The following is a 21,002-nucleotide window of genomic DNA, read 5'->3' on the forward strand; positions in this document are numbered from 1 at the left end:
TTTCAAAACCAGCATATCAAAAAAGAACTGTTATAAAATCAACAAATTCAACTTATACCACCATATATATTATCTTCAGAGCCCCAGGCTTAAAATAAATCATGGGAAAGCTGGACAATGTAATTTGTGAAGTAAGCAAATATAACAGTGCCACCTCTTTTGACATGGAGACTTTTTGAATGTTTTGTTATTGCTATTTTTGTTTTGTTTTTCATTTATACAAAACCCAGGAAAACAGAAAACGTGTACAACCCATAAATATCTAGGTAATTATCCATGTATGTTTAAAATTACAGTGTGAAAGGGTTGATTTTCTATGTACATATCACCTATCAGATCTCAGCCCAGCATCCCCGTCCATGTCAACGCAAGCGATAGCTCCTCAAATCTTTCTCAGCCACTAACCACTCTAATTTATCCCTTCTAAGAATAAGTGTGACATGCATAGGAAATATCAAAAGTTGGTACTTGATAAAAGGCTTATTTTCCTAATTTCGTTTATCAGTTGTATAAACCCTTGTTTCTCTTGGAAAAGAGTATAAGAGGAAGTACAGGTACACTTAGTACTTAAGAACATGGACTGTGACATTCAAGTCCTTGTTTTAAATTTTAGGTGTCTGATTACCGAGTGAGTGATTTTGAAAAAGTTACTTAAACTATCTTTATCTCCATCTTGTTAAAAGTTATGTGGAAAAAATAATAATAATACAAATTTCATAAAGTTGTTTTAAGGCTTAACTCAGCAGATCTCAAGCAGAGGCCACATTTTGTTCTCCAGGAATCCCTTGTTAATGTCTGCAGATATTTTTGGGTTGTTACATGCAGCCGGGAGGGATCTCTACTGGCACCTCCTGGGTGGAGACTAAGGTTACTGCTAAACTTCCTACAAGGCACAGAATAATCTCTTACAACAAAGAATTATCTGGCCCAAATTGTTGATAGTGTTGACTGGAAATCCCTGGCTTAAATTAACTAACTACATAAGGGAAATTAATAAAACAAAAAGTTGGTTCTTTGAAAAGATAAATAAAATAGACACACCACTGGCTAGACTAACCAAGAGCAGAAAAGAAAAATCTTTAATAACTTCCATCAGGAACATGAAAGGAGAAATCACAACCGAAGCCACAGAGATCCATGACATTATCTATGAATATTACAAAAATCTTTATGCACACAAATTGGAAAATGAGGAGGAAATGGACAAATTTTTAGAAACACACAGCCTTCCCAAGCTCAGTCAGGAAGAAATAGAATTCCTGAATAGACCAATATCAAGAACTGAAATTGAAACAGCAATAAAATACCTTCCCAAAAAGAAAAGCCCTGGTCCAGATGGGTTCACACCTGAATTTTACCATACACACAAAGAGGAACTGGTGCCCATCCTACATAAACTATATTCTTCAATATTGAGAAGGATGGAATTCTCCCCAACACATTCTACCAAGCCAATATAACATTGATACCAAAACCAGGAAAGGATGCAACAGAAAAAGAAAACTACAGACCAATTTCTCTCATGAACGTAGATGCAAAAATTCTCAATAAAAATCCTAGCAAATCGTATCCAAGTGCTGATTAAAAAAATAATTCATCACGACCAAGTAGGCTTCATCCCAGAGATGCAGGGGTGGTTCAACATACGGAAATCTATAAATGTAATTAACAACATAAATAGAAGCAAAAATAAAGACCATATGATCCTCTCAATAGATGTAGAAAAAGCATTTGACAAAATTCAACACCCTTTTATGATAAAAACACTTAACAACATAGGCATAAATGGGACCTACCTAAAAATGATACAAGCCATATATGACAAACCCACAGCCAACATCATACTGAACGGGGAAAAATTGAAAGCATTCCCACTCAGAACTGGAACCAGACAAGGCTGCCCACTGTCCCCATTACTTTTCAACATAGTATTGGAAGTCCTTGCGAGAGCTATCAGACAAGAGAGCAGAATCAAAGGTGTCCAAATAGGGACAGAAGAGATCAAACTCTCACTCTTCGCTGATCACATGATGTTGTATCTGGAAAACCCCAAGGACTCAACCAAGAGACTCCTGGAATTAATTAACGAATTCAGTAATGTCTCAGGTTACAAAATCAATACACACAAATCAGAGGCATTCATATATGCCAATACCATTCAATCGGAGAAACAAATTAAGGACTCAATACCTTTCAAAATAGCAACAAAGAAAATAAAATATCTAGGAATATACTTAACTAAAGAGGTAAAGGACCTCTATAAAGAGAACTATGAAACACTAAGGAAGGAAATTGCAGAACACGTAAGTAAGTGGAAATCCATACCATGCTCATGGATTGGAAGAATTAACATTGTTAAAATGTCTATACTACCCAAAGTAATCTATAGATTCAATGCAATTCCTATTAAATTACCAACATCATTTTTCACAGATTTAGAAAAAATAATTATACACTTTGTATGGAATCAGAGAAGACCCTGTATAGCAAAAGCAATCTTAAGCAATAAAAACAAAATGGGAGGTATTGATTTACCAGACTTCAAACTATACTACAAAGCTGTGGTTCTTAAAACTGCTTGGTATTGGCACAAGGGCAGGGACACAGACCAGTGGAACAGAACAAAAAAACCAAATATAAAACCATCCTCATATAACCATTTAATCTTTGACAAAATAGACAAAAACATACTCTGGGGACAAGAGTCCCTATTCAATAAATGGTGCTGGGAAAACTGGATAGCCACATGTAGAAGACTGAAACAGGACCCACAGATTTCACCTCTCACAAAAATCAAATCACGGTGGATAACAGATTTAAACCTTAAATGGGAAATGATTAGAATTCTAGAAGAAAATGTAGGAAAGACTCTTACAGACATTGGTCTAGGCAAAGGATTTATGAAGAAAACCCCTAAGGCAATTGCAGCAACAACAAAAATAAACGAATGGGACCTGATTAAATTAAAAAGCTTCTGCACAGCCAAAGAAACAGTCATGAAAATAAACAGACAGCCTACAGAATGGGAAAAAATTTTCGCATACTACACATCAGATAAAAGACTGATAACAAGAATCTATTTAGAACTCAGGAAAATCAGCAAGAAAAAATCAAACAATCCTATCAAAAAATGGGCAAATGACGAATAGAAATTTTTCAAAAGAAGACATAAGAATGGCCAAAAAACATATCAAAAATTGCTCAACATCCCTAATCATCAGGGAAACACAAATCAAAACCACAATGAGATACCACTTAACTCCGGTGAGAGTGGCCTTTATCAAAAAGTCCCAAAACAACACATGTTGGCGTGGATGTGGAGAGACAGGAACACTCATACACTGCTGGTGGGAATGCAAACTAGTGCAACCCCTATGGAAAGCAATATGGAGATACCTTAAACAGATTCAAGTAGACCTACCATTTGATCCAGCAATCCCATTATTGGGCATATACCCAGAAGAACAAAAGTCATTCTTTAACAAAGACATCTGTACCCAAATGTTTATAGCAGCACAATTCACAATTGCAAAGATGTGGAAACAACCCAAGTGCCCATCAATCCACGAATGGATTAGTAAACTGTGGTATATGTATACCGTGGAGTACTACTCAGCTATAAGAAATAATGATGATACGACATCTCTTTGGTTCTCCTGGAGAGAGCTGGAACCCATTATATTAAGTGAAGTATCCAAAGAATGGAAAAACAAGCATCACATGTACTCACCAGAAAACTGGTTTCCCTGATCACCTAAATGTACATCAGGGAAGGATACCAATTGGATATCAGACTGGGATGGGGGGTGGAGGGAGGGAATGGGTGTATGCCTACATGACGAGTGTGTTGCACACCCTTTGGGGAATGGTCATGCTTGAAGGTGCAGACCCGGGGAGGTGGGGGGGGGGATGGAGGTATGACTACATGATGAGTGCCAGGTCCACTGTCTGGAGAATGAGAACAGATGCACTTGGGACTCTGACTCGGGGGGATGGGCGGGACATGGACAATGTATATGACCTGAACTTATGTACCCCCAGGATGAGCTGAAATTAAAAAAAAAATAAAAGAACAGTGACTGTAAGTGCTCAATACACATAGTAAGTGCTCAGTAAAGAATTAACAGGTATGATTATGGATATTCTATATAATATATATAGATATATATTCTATATAATATAATAGTATGATTATTCTATTGCTCCAAATCACTAAAACGTTGACTAAACTGCACTTCTCTTTTCTATGATCAGGTAAAACTATTACCTGGATTTTCCTCTTTTTTATCATCTTGTAACAACTTATGCATCTAATTCTATTTTCTATCATTGGATATCCCTCTTATCTGTAAACACTTAGTTTTTATTTTATTCTTCTTTGGAATTAAATGTCTTCTTACTAAAAATGAAAAAAAAAAAAACCATATCTTTCTGAAACATTCTTATTGTGAAAAGGATCAAACTAAAGAAAATACTAACAGGTCAACAAAAGATATCTCCAAACCTCTTTTAAAGAAAAAACTGTCATATCCACTATTTAAGTACAGAATTGAGGCCTGATATGCCACCACTTTAAAAACTGGGACTTAATGCTTTTATGAGGAATAGAAGAGAAATATTGTGAGATATTGCAAAGCTTATTTAACTCTCTCTCCATGTGTCAATCAATAATGTTTGAATGTTGGCTATGAGCCTTTTGTATACATCAGAGATATTCCTATGATTATAAACACCTATAAAAATAAGTATAGAGTACTAAACTCTTTGGATATGTTTCATCTCTTTGATTTCCATAAAACTGCTCAAAATATTAATCTATCATAGGAATAACATGCAGAAAGTAACAGAATAAAGTAATTATTACAGTCAATTGCCTGCAAAGTTGGACAAATAATGGTATAATTTTCCTAAAGAAATACATCATGAAATATTCCAGAAATCATCCTAACATTGATAAGACTTCAATCAATTCTACAAACATTCTCCATATAATAACTCTGTGACTCCTTGAATCACTTAGCAGCTTTAAATAAAAAGTAAAACATCCTCATCCACTTCTAAGGGAACACTAACTATATTTCAACATCACATAGGACAGAATAAAAGGAAGTGAGAATTTGATTTGCAGTTTTAGAGAATTTGGAATTGACTTCCTGAATATGATTTATGAAGCCCACTTAAATCATTAATTACATCATCACCCTTTGGCAAAAACAATCACCTAAATGACTTAATGGGTAATTAAAAATTTGAAATAAACCAACATGGGACCAGAGCCTAGAATCAATCTACTTAATAATGGATCTTAATTTATTTCAAAAGTAAAACACAGACAAATATTTATTCACATTTATCAGCAAATCGGAAAACAAAGGAATCAGTCAAAGTCTGTAGACTTGTCTATAGTAATACGTAGACATTGATCTCTACTAAACTGGAGGTTAAAAGCAGCAGTACACATAAAGCAAACCTCTCAAAGTTGGTCGTTCCCATGGTGAACATCAGTGATCCACTCTTAAAGACTTTCTATGTCTTAAGTGCTAGTGATCTTCTCTCTCCTCCCTCCCCTTCTCTCCTCCTCACCTCTCTTCCACATCTTTTCTTCCCTCACCCTCTCTCCTTTCCCTTCCTCTTCCTCATCTCCCAATCCTCTCCTTTCTTCTCTCCTTTCCTCAATCTGACTGTTTTCCTTGGAAGTGTGTGTGTGTGTGTGTGTGTGTGTGTGTGTGTGTGTGTTGTGTGTCTGTGTGAGTGTAATGTTCTAACTCCTTCATAGCCATACCCTATTATCACCTCATTCTCGGCATATTGAAAAGTAATGTTTCTTCTTTTCTTTCCATCCTAGTAACTTGCCTTCTCCTATATCTAGCATTCTGTGAATTTATCTGTGAGAGATCAGTGATGCCAGCTTTGGAAATCATTCCTCCAGAAAGGGTTAGCTTTTATTTCTGTCAAAATCCCTCAGTCTCATGTTATTTCTCTTCCTCAGTGATATTGGCTTGGTGTACAAGTTCCAGGCTCAGATTCCCCATAACATTGTCATCCCAAGGCTTGTATATCCACAGCAGTGCCACTCAGGGCAACGCCACCCTTCCTGGGGCCTGTGGGTCCATGCTGGCTCCTTCTGATCTGGCTCCCATCCCTATCCCCATCTTGCAACCCCAGATTCCATGCTGGCTCCCTGCTGCACCCACATGGCACCTAGGCACTTCTGTACCCTTCTAGCTCAATGACTCTGACTCCTGGCAACTCCAGGCCAGGGCACATTATGCATTTGTCCATTCATATGGCTGTGGGGGCAGGATCCCTGGGGAACTGTTCAGCTTTTTGAGGTAGTAACTATGCCTCAAGAGATGTGTGCTAGCGTCTCATAAAAGTCTTGCTACATCATGATACCAGAACTGGAACTTCCACCTTCCAATTTCTCCTCCCCCCATTTATATTCTTGGAAGGTTTGTCTCTCTCTCTATTTCTTCACTTCCCAGTATGTCTTAACTATGTCTTTAACTCTCCATACAGACTTTCCTTCCCACTACTCCACTAAAACAGTTCATGTTAAGCTTATAAAACCTTTATCTTGCCAAATATAATGCCCAATTCTCAGTTTTCAATTTTCTGAAATCCTCCACAATAATTGGCAAATTTCCTCCCTCGTTGAGTAATTCTGAATGTGAATAGTATTTTCCTGGATTTTTTTCTTTTTGTCTCACTGACTTCTCTTTCTACATTTTCTTTGCTGCCTTCTATTCAGTCACTGCTCAGCCCTTTTCTTTATTCCTCTTTTCTTCATCTATACTCTCTGCTTTGGTAATCTCATCAGTTCCTATGCCCTTCAATCTCATCTAAACCCTATGGATTCCCAAATTTATATCACAACCCTAACGTCCCCCTTCACCTGCAGAGTCATGTATGTAACTGCCTATTTGCTGTCACCACTTTGGCACATATACTGTGTATCTCAATCTTAACATGCAGAAATAAGTAAACCAGAAATCTTGACTCAGCCCATATGTGTATTTCTCTTCTGTTGTTTGCCACCTCAAAAAATGGCATCACTTTTGCTTCAGTAGCTCAGACTACAATCCTTAGTCCCATTATTGCTTTTAGATCAAATGTGCAATTAATTTATAAGAGCTGTCAGGTTTATCTTGAACATATATCCAAGATCTACCCACTCTTCCTCATGCCCACTGCTATCATGTAATCCAAGCACATATCATCACCCGCCCAGACAAATCCAGTATCTTTCAAATGATTCTCCTTGCCTTGGTTATTACCATAAGGATTTTTAAAACCATAAATCTGATAATACTACTCTCTGGCTGTTTCCTGATAGTTTAATGATTGTTATACTTACACTGACCTTCTTGCGATTCTTCCTACACCATAAGCTCATTCTTACCTCAAGGCTTTTGTACATATGGCTTCCTTTGTCTGGAATGCTCAAGCTCTGGATTTTCTCAGGATTAATGACTTCTCTCTATGCAGGACCCCACTTAAATGTCATCTATTCAGAGAAGTCTTCCCCTCATCTAAAGAGCCTTCAAGTCTGTTACACTCTAGTTCCTTAATTGCCTTATGTTTTTCCAGGTAATTCTATAGTAAGTACTACCTGATATTTCATAAATAAATATATCTATAATATAAACATCTATGTATGTATTTAAACAAATACATGCTGACATACATAAACAACCCATACATATACAAATACACACAGATATACATATATATAAACAGGCATATGAACACACACTCATTTGAGTGTACGTATGTTCGTTTGTGTGTATGTTTCTATATTCCTGACTAGTTGGCAATTTGATTAAGGGCAGAAACATTCCCTGTCTTGGCTAACTCTTTATCTCCAGGACCTACCAGTGTCCTGATTCGTAGTATATAGTCAATACATATTAATTGAATAGTGAATGAATAAAGATATAATAACCATGAACATGATACAATATACCAGATAACAGAAAAAATTAAAATTATATGTAATAAACATTTAACAGAAAAAAATTATGGTGGGTGACTTTAACATATACACACAAAATTTTAAAGCTAATACAGTTCTTTCATATTATAGGTGTGTCCATAAAACATCTTTTCATCTGTATTTTTGTTGTAGTAAAATAGACATAACATACAACTTATGAGTGATGTATACTTGTAATCTTTAAAATTGATTACAATAAATAAAAGCCTGAACATTTAAATGGCATCTTAGTACAGTAGGAAATATTTAAGTATTTTTTACGTGCTAGGTGTTACTACATTCAATTTTACCTTGCCAAAAATACATTTTGTTTTTAATTGGTTTAAAATTTTTCAAAATTGTTTCATAATCAAAGAACAAATTAAACTGCATTAAATTTTTAAAATTTGATGTATGTCATATTCTGTGACAACAGTAAAACTAACTAGCAATGATAATGGATTCTAAATAAAATTCACAAAAATTACAGTAAAAAAATTGGAAGTTAAATACAACCATCCATCTAAACACTTAAGTTGATATAAGCCAGACTACTTCTAATCACAGACTGCTTAGAAAACAACACTTAGGAAAAATAAAAAAACTTATCAAAATATATACAATGCAGAAGAGAGCGAGTGTGTTCTGTAAATGACCTCTACAGGGAAGAACTATGAAACACTGAGGAAGGAAATAGCAGAAGACATAAACAGGTGAAAATCACGCCATGCTCACGGGTCGGCAGAATCAATATTGTTGCGGGGCTAAGCCTAGATCTTCCCTCCCACACCAGAGTCTGGAAATTCTCTCCAGTTAGTAAGCTGAGGCAACTGCATGGGTTATCTCATTTATTTCGAATATCTTAGAGATTGCTAATCTTTGTTGTCTTATGTCTTGAAAAACATCATTTCATATATCTTGTTTGTAACTTAGTTGTTTTAAGCAGGGGAATAAATCCGGTAAATATCACGTAATCAGAACTAGAAAGTCAAGATTTCTTACCTTGATTTTGTTTCAAGGGTGTTTTGGTTCTTCTTGGCCATTTGCATATTCCTGTAAATGTTACAAGAAGTTTTCTCACTTTGACAAATCGGCAGCGGATTAATTAGGATTTCATTAAATGCCTACATAAGTTTGAGCTCCACTGACATCTTTGTTATATTGAATAGAAAAGCCTTTTTATCCTACAACATTTTAACCAATGTTAGCTATGCCAGTTCTGGGCTTGTCCTTGGGCAAAGCCATGAGAAAACAAAAACAAAAACAAGAAATATCATTCATATACTATTTCCTCAAGTTTTGACCTTCTTCCACAGGTATGGTCATATAATGGAATATTATTAGGTGATAGAAAGAATGAAGTACTTATACTTGTTACAACATGAATGGGCCTTGAAAACATTATGCTTAATAAAAGAAGGTAGGCACAAAAGGTCACACATATTTTATAATTCCATTAATATGAAATGTCCATAAAAGAAAAATTTATAGAAACAGACAGTAGATTAATAATTGCCAGAGTCTGGGGTTAGGGAAAAAGTAGAGAATGATTGCTAAGGGATATGAAGTTTATTTTGGGGGTAATGGAAATGTTATGGAACCAAAAAGAGGTGGTGGTTGCACAACATTATGCAATACTAAAACAAAAAAGAAATAAAGAAAACAAAAATGAAATACTGAAACAAAAAAGAAAACTGAACTGCATACTTTAAAAGGTGAACTTCATGATACATGAATTATATCTCAGTAACTCTGTTATTAAAAAGAAAGAGTTAAGAACTAATATAGACCAAAATGTCAAAATTCTTATTATTGCATTCCCATGAGTACTATAAAATTTCTTGAGGCCAATTTGAATATGTCCATCAAAAATTATTTAAAATGTGTGATAGGTAGTATAATGGGTGCCCCTAAAATGCCCATGTCCTAATCCTTGAAATCTGTTTATGTGCTACATTATACAACAAGAGGGAGTTCAGATTGCAGTTGACATTAAGGTCACTAATCAGCTGAGCTTAAAATATGAACAGTATTCTGGATTATTTGGGTGGGTCCAATGTAATCACAGGGATGCTTAAATGAGAAGAGGAAAGCAGAAATGTCAGAACCCAAGAGATGGCATTGAGAGCAACTGTTGCTGACTTTAGAGATTAAAGGGACCCAAAAGCCAAGAAATGTGAGCATTCTCTAGAAGCTGGAAAAAGCAATTAAACAGATTCTCCTGTAGAGCCTCTAGAATGTAATGCAGCCCTCCTAACACTTACATTTTAGCCCAGTGAGGCCCATTTCACTTCTGATCTCCTAAAGAATAAGATAATAAATTTATGCTATGCTAAGCCACTAAATTTTATAGTGATTTGTTGTAGTAGCTATAGAAATCAATAAAGCATGCATATCATTTAAGTATAATTGTTTTTGGTAATGGTTATGAAAGGACATACAACAAAATAGTAAGTATTTCTGGGCAATTTGAATTAGATGTTATATTTTAATTTAATATTTTAAAATTTTTCTGTATTTTTAAGATTTTCTAAAATGCATACATATTTGTCTTATAACTAGAAGCCACCATCTTCTAATATATTAAATGTCAAAATGATATCATAATTCATCTTCAAATAACATCATTCACCATGGTATTTTCTATAGGTATTCCTAATTAGGCATATTATTAATAATTCTCTTAGTTTTTACATTGTGTTACCCCATCTTTCGAAAAATACCTTATAAATGAGTCTGGTCACAGCCAATAATCAAAAGAGATTCCTGAGTAAATGCTACTTTAAGTAAGGAAAATATGGAAAGCAGTATATTAAATACTTGAACTTTTAATGGTAGCCATTTAGTTTTCTGAATGTAGTTTGCACTAATGGATCATTAATCTGTCATATTCTGTGAAAATGGAAAATATTCATGTCATATGTGTTTTATTAGTTAACTTATCAGTGCATTAAAACCAGTTTTACATAAGGTCCTTAAAGGATAAAAAGATCTACACCAGTGGAAAATGGGAGGGAAAACAAATATTTATTTCAAGAAAACAAAGCAAACACAGAGGCAAATATTTTACCAGCAATCCTGGAGTTATACATTACTATTTCTATTTTAGAGAACAGTGTACATTAGCAATAAGGAACAAATGAGGAGGAGCAGATTTGGAGAAGGTGATGAATTAAGTGTTAGATTCATTCAGTTTAAATACCTGAAACTCTGACTCAGGTGAGGCAAAGGTAATACACGTAACCTAAACATCTGTACCCCCATAATAAGCTGAAATCAAAAAAAAATTAAAAATACCTATGGAAAATTCAGGTTAGGTTTTCAGTTGAAATTACAGATGTAAAATATGATAGAGAGATACATGGTAAAATACATATTGGAATCCCTTCACATATTAAAAACAGTTGAAGTTTTTAAAGGGATAGGACTTGGAGAAGGCTAAAGCAGAACTTCAAACATGTTTAGTTTCAAGGCAGAGACCGACCATTCACACTGTACATTAACATGTAGACCTTCTAGTATCTGTCCTGGTGCTGTGAGTCTGGTGCTTAGGGATGAACCTGTATGAAATGTGCTAATAAGTCAGATTTAAAGAATTTAACTCTGAGGATAATTCTTGGATATACCCAAGAATGATGTTGAGCCTGCCTTGCTCAAATAGCACTCTTTTGCATAACAATACAATAACTATAAAACAATCTGGAAATTTTTGATACGTGTATGAAAAAATGAACTACTTTTTCCCATCTATAAAGGTATAAACTTCTTTTCCATATTACTTAACTAACATAATTCACCGTCACTATCTTTTCAGTTCTCATTCTAAAACACAGATTTATATTTCTTTAAAAAACACTTGAAAAGACACTACCAGTCCCAATCCATGTGTCCAGTCTTTTATACAGCTCTTTTCTCCACATAGCTCATAATTCTCTGCCTTCCATCAGCTCTGAATTGCCCCTCTGAATCTCTTCTTTTCTCATCAACCCATTGAAATTCTAGACATCCAGGTTCAAAAACAAATGTTACCCTGTCATCCTCATGATTTAATTGCTTCCTCATCTGTGTTCCCATAAGCCATTTACAGATCCTTCCCTATTGCACTGCATCTAATTGCTAGTTGTCCACTAGAGGTTGAGCTGTTCATAAAACACAAATATATTTTATTTATCTTCGTGTCCCCATTATCTAGCATAATGTGGCATGCTCACAGTACATAATAAAGAAATATAAGATTGTTTAGTTAAATCCAATGAGATTGTTTATGTATAAAAGATCCTTCACTGATTACATATGGTTTGAACATTCATGTTAGACACATTAGTGTTAACTTTCTTAGTATTTCTGCTGCTTTTTTTTTAGTACTTCTTACAGAAGCCTTGTTGGTTGCTCACTCTGCACTTTAATTAAGGACTACAGGGTACACCTATAGGAGTTCTTAAGAACGTCCCCAAATAAGGACTTAGTTCTTGGTCAAAACCTCATGTGATAACAGCCTGAAAAGAATATATAACATTTTAAATCACAAGAAATAAACATAGAAAGTTTGTGTTAAATAAAATATTCTTTAATCTGAAAGTCTTTGTGAAACTTATTTTAAAAAAGACAAATTTAATGTCTGTTCTCTAATCCCTCAGCATATTAGAATCAAGAAAATAGAAGCAGGAGATTGACAGTTATCTGGAGACACAGTGATTACTGAGAAGTAACATGCTGGAAGCAAAGAAAAGCACAGTGCTCTGAGACAATTTACAGTAAGATAAAATAGTCCCATAAACCTCAATAGCTCCTGGGACTGTCACTGTATTAACGTGGCACAGACCAATAGTAGATGTTTTTATTTGATGATAAAACATCTAAACAAGAGAAATTATACTTCTAGGAAAAATGACAACTTGAAGGCAAGCATTTAAATCCTCTCTTCCCAAACTCTGAATGACAGAGACAAAGGAAAATATTAAAATGGATAAACTCTCTGACCGTGTTTAAAAACTTAAAGCCTGAGTCCATGTACAGATCCACTTTACGAAGTTTCAGAATCAATGAGGCCAAATGGAAGAAGATGTTAAAATGACCCCAGCCTCCAATTGTGACATGGTGTTTCCTCATGGTAGGAAGTCAAAGTACAGATGATCATGATCATGATAAAGCTCTATTACAACCATTAACTTGAGAGGTCAGGGTGAGTCATCAGACAAATGAAGATCTATTCTGAATCTCTTTTCTCTACTGGAAAATTAATAGCGTTGGAAAACCCAAGGACAAATCTAGTCATATCAAATAAAATGAGGCTGATTTGTTTCTAAGTCTAAAATAATAACTTTTTAAAAGTTTCCCATTGTAAATAGCATATAAAGTCCAGGACAAAGAAGCAAAGGAGGAAGAGGAGGAGAAAGATATGAAAATATGAGTCAGCGGCTTCAAGGAACAAAGGAAAACTGTGCACAGACAAAGGATCCTGCTGGGAATTCTTGCAGATTTAGCTCATATCCCATACTTCACTCAATATGAATGGAGATTTCAAGATGAAATACCATGATATGGAACAAATATAAAACACAGTTAAACTATAAAAAGGCTTATTCCTTTTATGGTCAATGCATCAAAATTATCTCCGGTTTAAGGAGGGCTTAATACTATACTCTATAAACACTGACTATAGGAAAATATGCATGATAAGTAATTTATACCTATATAATCTATATGAAGTAGATATAAAATGCTGTGAAAGGCTATTATAAGGAATGGCAAAGATAGAAGTTTCAAATGCAAAATGGTTATGATGATGACTATTACTAAATACTATTTCATATTAATAATGTTTTAATTTATGGATTTCCATTTCTAATGTATAGGGCTATAGCATCTCGTTTGATATAAGAATAAAGAAAAAAATCAGTAATCTTAACAGATATATCTGAAACAAAGTTATATTAATAATTTCTAAAACAAAAAAGTCACATTGCAAGAATATTAATAAAAATGTTTCAGTAATGATCAAATTTATTTTAAAATAACTTCTGTTTCCAAGATGAGATAGGAGTGAGGAATGAGAATACTAACACAACAAAAATGTCCATAAATATATTCTATAAAGAACATAGAATTTAGTTGGGTAAGAACACAGGGCAAAATATCCTAATTTCAGAAAAGTAAAAACTCTCTTCAATAAGGTATTCTCTCATTTCTTAAAGAAGAGATCCTGGTGAGTTTTGGGAAAGCTGAAGAAATACAAATAAGATAGGTGAGGCTATAGTAACTAAAACAGCATGATACTGCCATAAGAACGGAGACATAGACCAATGGAACAGAACTAAGAACACAGATATAAAACTATACTCATGTAGCCATCTAATGTTTGATAAAAAAAAATACAAAAACATACTCTGGGGAAAAGAATCCTTAATTAATAAATGGTGCTGGGAAAATTGGATAGCCACATGTAGAAGATTGAAACAGGATCTGCATCTGTCACCTCTCACAAAAATCAACTGACAGTGACTAACAGACTTAAAACAAAGGCATGAAGCTATAAGAATTCTAGAAGGAAATGTTGGAAAAACTCTTACAGACACTGGCCTAGGCAAAGAATTTATGAAGAAGACCTCAAAGAAAATCACAGCAACAACAAAAATAAATAAAGGGGACCTGATCAAATTAAAAAGCTTCTGCACAGCCAAGGAAACTATCACGAGAGCAAACAGACAACGTACAGAATGGGAGAAAATATTTGCAAGCTACACATACGATAAAGAGCTGATAAATAGAATCTATACAGAACTCAGGAAAATTAGCAAGAAAAAATCAAACAACTCCATTAAAAAGTGGGCAAAGGACACGAACAGAAACTTTTCAAAAGAAGACAGAATAATGGCCAATAAACATACGAAAAAAGGCTCAACATCTCTAATCATCAGGGAAATGCAAATCAAAACCACAATGAGATATTACTTAACTCCAGTGACAATGGTCTTTATCAAAAAGTCCCCAAATAATAAATGTTGGCCTGGATGTGGAGAGATAGGAACACTCATACATTGCTGGTAAGACTGCAAACTAGTCCAACCTCTGTGGAAAGTAATATGGAGATACCTCAAAGAGCTACACGTAGAACTACTATTTGATCCAGCAATCCCAATACTGGGCATCTACCCCAGGGAACAAAAGACATTCTATAAAGAAGACATCTGCACTCAAATGTTTATAGCAACACAATTCACAATTGCAAAGATGTGGAAATAACCCAAGGGCCCATCAATACATGAGTGGATTAATAGAATGTGGTATACATATACCATGGAGTTCTATTCAGCTGCAAAAGTCAATGGTGACCTAGCACCTCTTATATTATCCTGGGTAGAGCTAGAGCCCATTCTACAAAGTGAAGTAATACAAAAATGGAAAAACAAGCACCACATGTACTCACCATCAAATTGGTATTAATTGATGAACACTTATGTGCACATACAGTAATAACATTCATTGGGTGTAAGGGAGGCGGGAGAGGGAAGGATGGGATGGATATTTTCACAACTAGTGGGTGCAGTGCGCACCGTATAGGGGATGGACACACTTGAAGCTCTGACTCGGGTGGGGCAAAGGCAATATAAATGACCAAAACATTTGTACCCCCATAATATACTGAAATAAAAAAAATAAAGAAAAAATTTTAAAAAACATAGTTGATATTTTTACTATATCAAGATATTTCTGCTTTCCATAGAGCACATATCTAATCTCCTGTCTTAAATTGCCTCAGAAGAACAGGGGCAGAGTCTACTTTCACCTTAAAGAGATTGGTACACACATAGGTTTTTTTGATAAGAAAAAGAGAATTCAACTGGTATTAGAATTCAAAACACTGTATGTGGTCATGTCTTTATGACTAGTAAAAGGTTATCTTTTATTCACTCCACATTCTTTACCAAAAGATTCAGAATTACTTTTCTCCTTTGAAAAGCAGTAGAAAAATATTTTAAGGATAAAAAAATGATGTGCAAATATTTATTGTCTTTTGCTCATTTTATGAGGACAGTTGATTATAAATCGAGCTTTAAGAAAACTGCTGAAGTTAGAACAAGATTATCAGAGTGAGACAAACTCATTGCAGAATATAGGAGAGAATTTTCTCCATGATTTAGAGGAGGAGGATATATTGATGAAATAAGAGTATGTTTCAGCAAGGAAGAAAATATTACAGAACAATTAAGAGGAATAGAAAATATTGAGGAAAGATAACCTGACAACAATTTTTCAAACACCAGATTTTAAAATTTAAGATCAAATCCAGGGCACTAGATTCAAGTAAATGCCCTCCCATTGCAGCCAATCTGGTTCACTTAACACCCTTTCATATTGCCATGTGCTCACTGTGGCCATCTTTTGATTTTTCAATGGAAATTATTATTTTCTATCTAAACTTCTTTTCTCATGATCTTCTTTACATTAGCCTATTGCTAAAATAATATCTGCTCCCAATTTACCAGGAAATTGTCATGTAGTGTTATCAATAGGTTCTTTAAGCAAAATGACTACAAAGAAGTCAACCATTTTTTTCATCAAAGTTATAACAAATCAACGTTATTCGAGGATGTATTGTTTCACTTAAATTTGCAGTCTCCAAAATCCTATCAATGACTTTAAGTGAGGACTTAATTAATATTCTAAAGCATATATAAGAGCTCACCTCTTTCTTTCTTAAAAAAATTCAAAATAAAAATGAATACATCTGAAACACAATCAGTTAGTTAGAAAACAACTTGAGGATTTCTACCAGAAGTTAGTTCAATAATAACAAGAAATAGAAATAGTGGTTTAAATAATGACATACAAGTTAATTTAGAAAATAAAAATATTATTATGATGATTTCTTGAAGTTATACAGAGAATTAAAATGTAATAGAAGGATTTCTTTTTCTTGAGTTGAGACAATATTTAAATTTTCTTTTTGAAAGGATCTACCAATGATAGGATAGGAGTACTGAGTAAAGATACACAAATAGACATAAGGTAGTGAAAATATTGAATTTGAATTTTAAAGAGGAAAATGGGCTCCATTCTGTAGTGGTTGAAAGAATGGGTTTTGGATTCAGATTTACATTCAATGATCCTGTTTACCAGTCACCAGTTATGAGACATTGGGCAAATTACTATATAGCCTAACTTTTCTCACTTATGTAACATGGGTATTAATTGTATCTACATCATAGATTTGCTGTGAAAATTAAATGCATGATGAATGTGAAGCAGATGCCATAGCACCTGAAGTAGTTCCTAAGTCTGGTGATGCATGTTTCAAGTACTCAAAGTCTTTCTCTTTTCTCTATGTCTCTCTGTGTGTGTCTGTCTGCCTCTTCACACACAGAGTCATAAGGAAAGTTAACAATATTTTGAATTTAATAAAAACATCATAATTTTGAAACAGAAAATAGAATTCAGAGAAAAATTTATTATATTACATGCTTATATAAGGCAAAAAGAAAAGTTAGAAATTAAAAAATCTAAAATTCCACCTTAGAAAAACAAGGAAAAAAGGACAAATTAAATTCAATCCAGTCAGAATAAAGGAAGCCATAAATGTAAAAGCAGAAATCATTAAGATTATAAGAAGAAAAAAAGTAATTAAAAAACATTAATGAATCTGAAAGCTGCTCCTTTAATCATAATAAGAGAGCAACAGGGATAATAAATCTTTATCAAGATTGATATAAAAAGTATGTAAAATCCTAATTACCAATTACCAGTGATAAGAAAGGAAATTTCTATAGATCTTAAAGGCATCAAGGGCAAATCATGGAAAATAGTAAGGTACTTTTGCCAATAAATTTTGATACCATAGATGAAACAGACAAATTCCTTAAAAAACATAAACTACCAAAGTTCACTCCCTGAGAATTAGATAACTTGTATAGCAATTTTAATGTTGAAAGACTGAATTACTTCCTTCTATGATTAGATATATGCTCTCACAATTTCTATTCAATATCATACTGGTAAATATACCATGCATTAAAGCAAGATTAAAAATAAATAAAAGATATATAGATAATAGAAGAAGAATTAAAAATTATCTCTATCTGCTGATTACCCATTGCCTACAAAGTAAATTCCAAAGACAGCTACTGGGATTAATAAATGAATTCACTGAGGTTCCAAGACATACAGTTAGTATGCAAGAAATTTATTGCATTTTCTACAAAATAATAATTTAAAAATTAGAAAACAGAAATTTAAAAGTTGCCACTTATTATAGCATCAAAAATGTGAAAACTTACCTATACATCTAACAAAAGACATGCAAGGGAAATTTGTATGTTAAAAACCATAAAACACTGACAAAAAAAGGAAAATGTGAATAAATGATTTATAGATTGGACAGCCTATAATTAAGTTGCTAATTCCTTTCAAATTGATCTATAGACTGAATGAAATTTATATGGAAACAAAAAGAACATTGAATAGCCACCCCTATTTTCAGCAGAAAAAAGTGGAGAATTTATACTACCTGACATACTATAAAACTACAGTAAATAAGACAGTGTGGAATTGGCATAAAGTAGACACATGGATCAATGGAACATAACCATATACACATATACAAAAGCTGTGATGTATTTGGAATAATGTTACTCTTCATTACTAATATAATTTTCTTCTGAGTTGAAGTAATTGTACAATTGTTTTTCTTGGATATTTGGGGTATATATATATATACACACACACACACACAAATATATATATATGTATATATATAGTAAGGACAATGAGTAATTGTTTCATATCAACATTTATTTTTAATACATATTTTTTTATTTCCAAAATTTGCAGACTACTACCTCTAATACAATGTTGAAGAGTAATTATTTTTTTCTGCATCATTCTTTTTATGTTTTACTTTAGTGAGAATGTTTCCAGTATTTTGCTACTAACAAACATTTTATTAACAATAAAACTGGTTTATGAAATTATGTGGACAGATATATGTATATATTATGAAGAAATTAAGATATATTCATTTATTCCTCTTTTATGGACTCTTTTGAGAATAAATGTTACAGTTTATCAGAAACATTTCCGGATTCCAGTAAAACAATCATTTTTCTAATGTATTAGTATGGCAAATTAGATTTACTAATTTTAAAACATTTTTGGATTATTGACACAAAAAATATGAACATATGGTCAGAGTAGATTCTTCTTCTAATGTATCCTAAATTGAACTAAATTGTTCTAATGTACTAAAATTGCTAGCATTTTAGTTAGTATTCTTACATCAGCATTCATTAGGTATTGGTCTGTAGTTTTTTTTTTTGCAATCGACATAGGGTTGAGATATCATGACAATAAATACTTGATAATTTTTTTGTTCATTTTCTATACTTTAGGCCAGTGTAAAATAGCCTGGAAATTAACTATGTTGTATTAAAACATCTAAGATTTATTTATTTATTTTTACAGAAATGACAAGAGTAGCTCTTTCACAGCCTTATTTCTTGTGTGAAAATCCGTCTGTTTAAATTTTCTATCTTGAGGGATTTCTTTAAAAAAGTACTCCATTCTATCTAGATTTTCAGACCATTTTGCATACAGTTGGGTAAACTATCCTTTATGACTTTTATTTTCTTCTGTGGTTATTTTTGTGTACAATTTCTTATTTTGCTAATTTACATGTTTCTACTCACCTATTTTTCATACTTACATTAGTTAGTGATATATTAATCTATCCATTATTTCATGGTCCAGCTTTTTTATATTTTTACTTTTTTATAATTTATTTATTTCTGCCCTGTAGCTTTAATCCTTACGTTCACTTTATGCTACTGTGCTTTCTAAATATTTAGTCAAGTAGCTTTTCAAGTTGTCTTTATTTTCTCATTTTATTGAGTTTCTTAGGTTATAAATATTCTGTCAATCATAGGTTTAGCCAATATTCCTTAGTTACAAATATAAAATGTATTCATTTTGCTTCATTTCACTTTTCTGACCTGAAAATTGTTTTAGAGAAAAGTTTTTAAAATATTTTAAATGACCAGGTAAAATGGTCACTTTTTTTGATTTTTTATTAATTTCTAAATTAATTACAGAGTTCTCTGAGAATGTATTTATAGCATTTCTATTTTTAAACTTATCAAATTGGCTTTGAAGGTGAATATACAATTATATTATATATTTGTATATCATATGCTATTTTCATATATAATATTATAATTGTTACCCTAGAACTGCAGTCTCCAATCCCTGGGCTGCAGATACATACTGGTGCATGGCCTGTTAGGAACCAGCCACAGAGCAGGAGGTGAGTGGGGCGCTAGTGAGCGAAGCTTCATCTGTATTTACAGCCTCTACACATTGCTGGAATTATAGCATAAGCTCCACCTCCTCTCAGATCAGCAGAAGCTTTATATTCTCATACACGTGTGAAACGTACTGTAAACTGCACATGTGAGGGATCTAGATTGCACACTCCTTATGAGAATCTAATGCCTGATGATCTGAGCTGGAGCTGAGGTGGTGATGCTAGCGCTGGGGAGCAGCTATGAATACAGATTATCATTAGCAGAGAGGTTTGACTGCACAATAAGTGTAATGCGCTTGAATCATCCCAAAACCATCCCCCGCCCCACCCCGCCCCGGTCCATGAAAAAATTGTCTTCCATGAAACCAGTCCCTGGTGCCAAAATGGTTGGGGACTGCTGCCCTAGAACATCTAATCTACATATTTTGAGACTTAAGTGTTTTGCACTTTAAAGTATCTAAAATAACGATGCGTCTATCAATCAAGGATGTACTATGATTGTAAGTGGCAGCATATTTTCTATTTTAATGGTTCATAAAATAATTGATACTTCTTGCAAATGATGAAATTTTAGATTCAGGGAGATATAATAGTCATGTTACGTGAATGTTCCTCAGACCCTAGTAAGACTTTGTATTCTCTATCTTTACTATACAGTGTATAAGTTTTCTATGGCCACTGTAACAAATTACTACAAACTTGATGACATAAGACAACCAAAGTACATTCTCT

General features: G+C 33.5%; 1 long non-coding RNA gene across 1 annotated transcript in view; it reads right to left on the bottom strand.

The window, feature by feature from the left end:
• The window catches only part of LOC123637105, a 152,285-nt gene that overhangs the window by 9,932 nt on the left and 121,351 nt on the right, over window positions 1-21,002 (bottom strand). Inside the window, exon 2 of the long non-coding RNA XR_006734747.1 lies at window positions 8,978-9,028. This is a non-coding gene — a long non-coding RNA (uncharacterized LOC123637105). The remainder of the gene's footprint in view (window positions 1-8,977; window positions 9,029-21,002) is intronic.

The sequence above is a fragment of the Lemur catta genome, chromosome 4, assembly GCF_020740605.2.
Source record: "Lemur catta isolate mLemCat1 chromosome 4, mLemCat1.pri, whole genome shotgun sequence".
Classification (NCBI taxonomy): Eukaryota; Metazoa; Chordata; class Mammalia; order Primates; family Lemuridae; genus Lemur; species Lemur catta.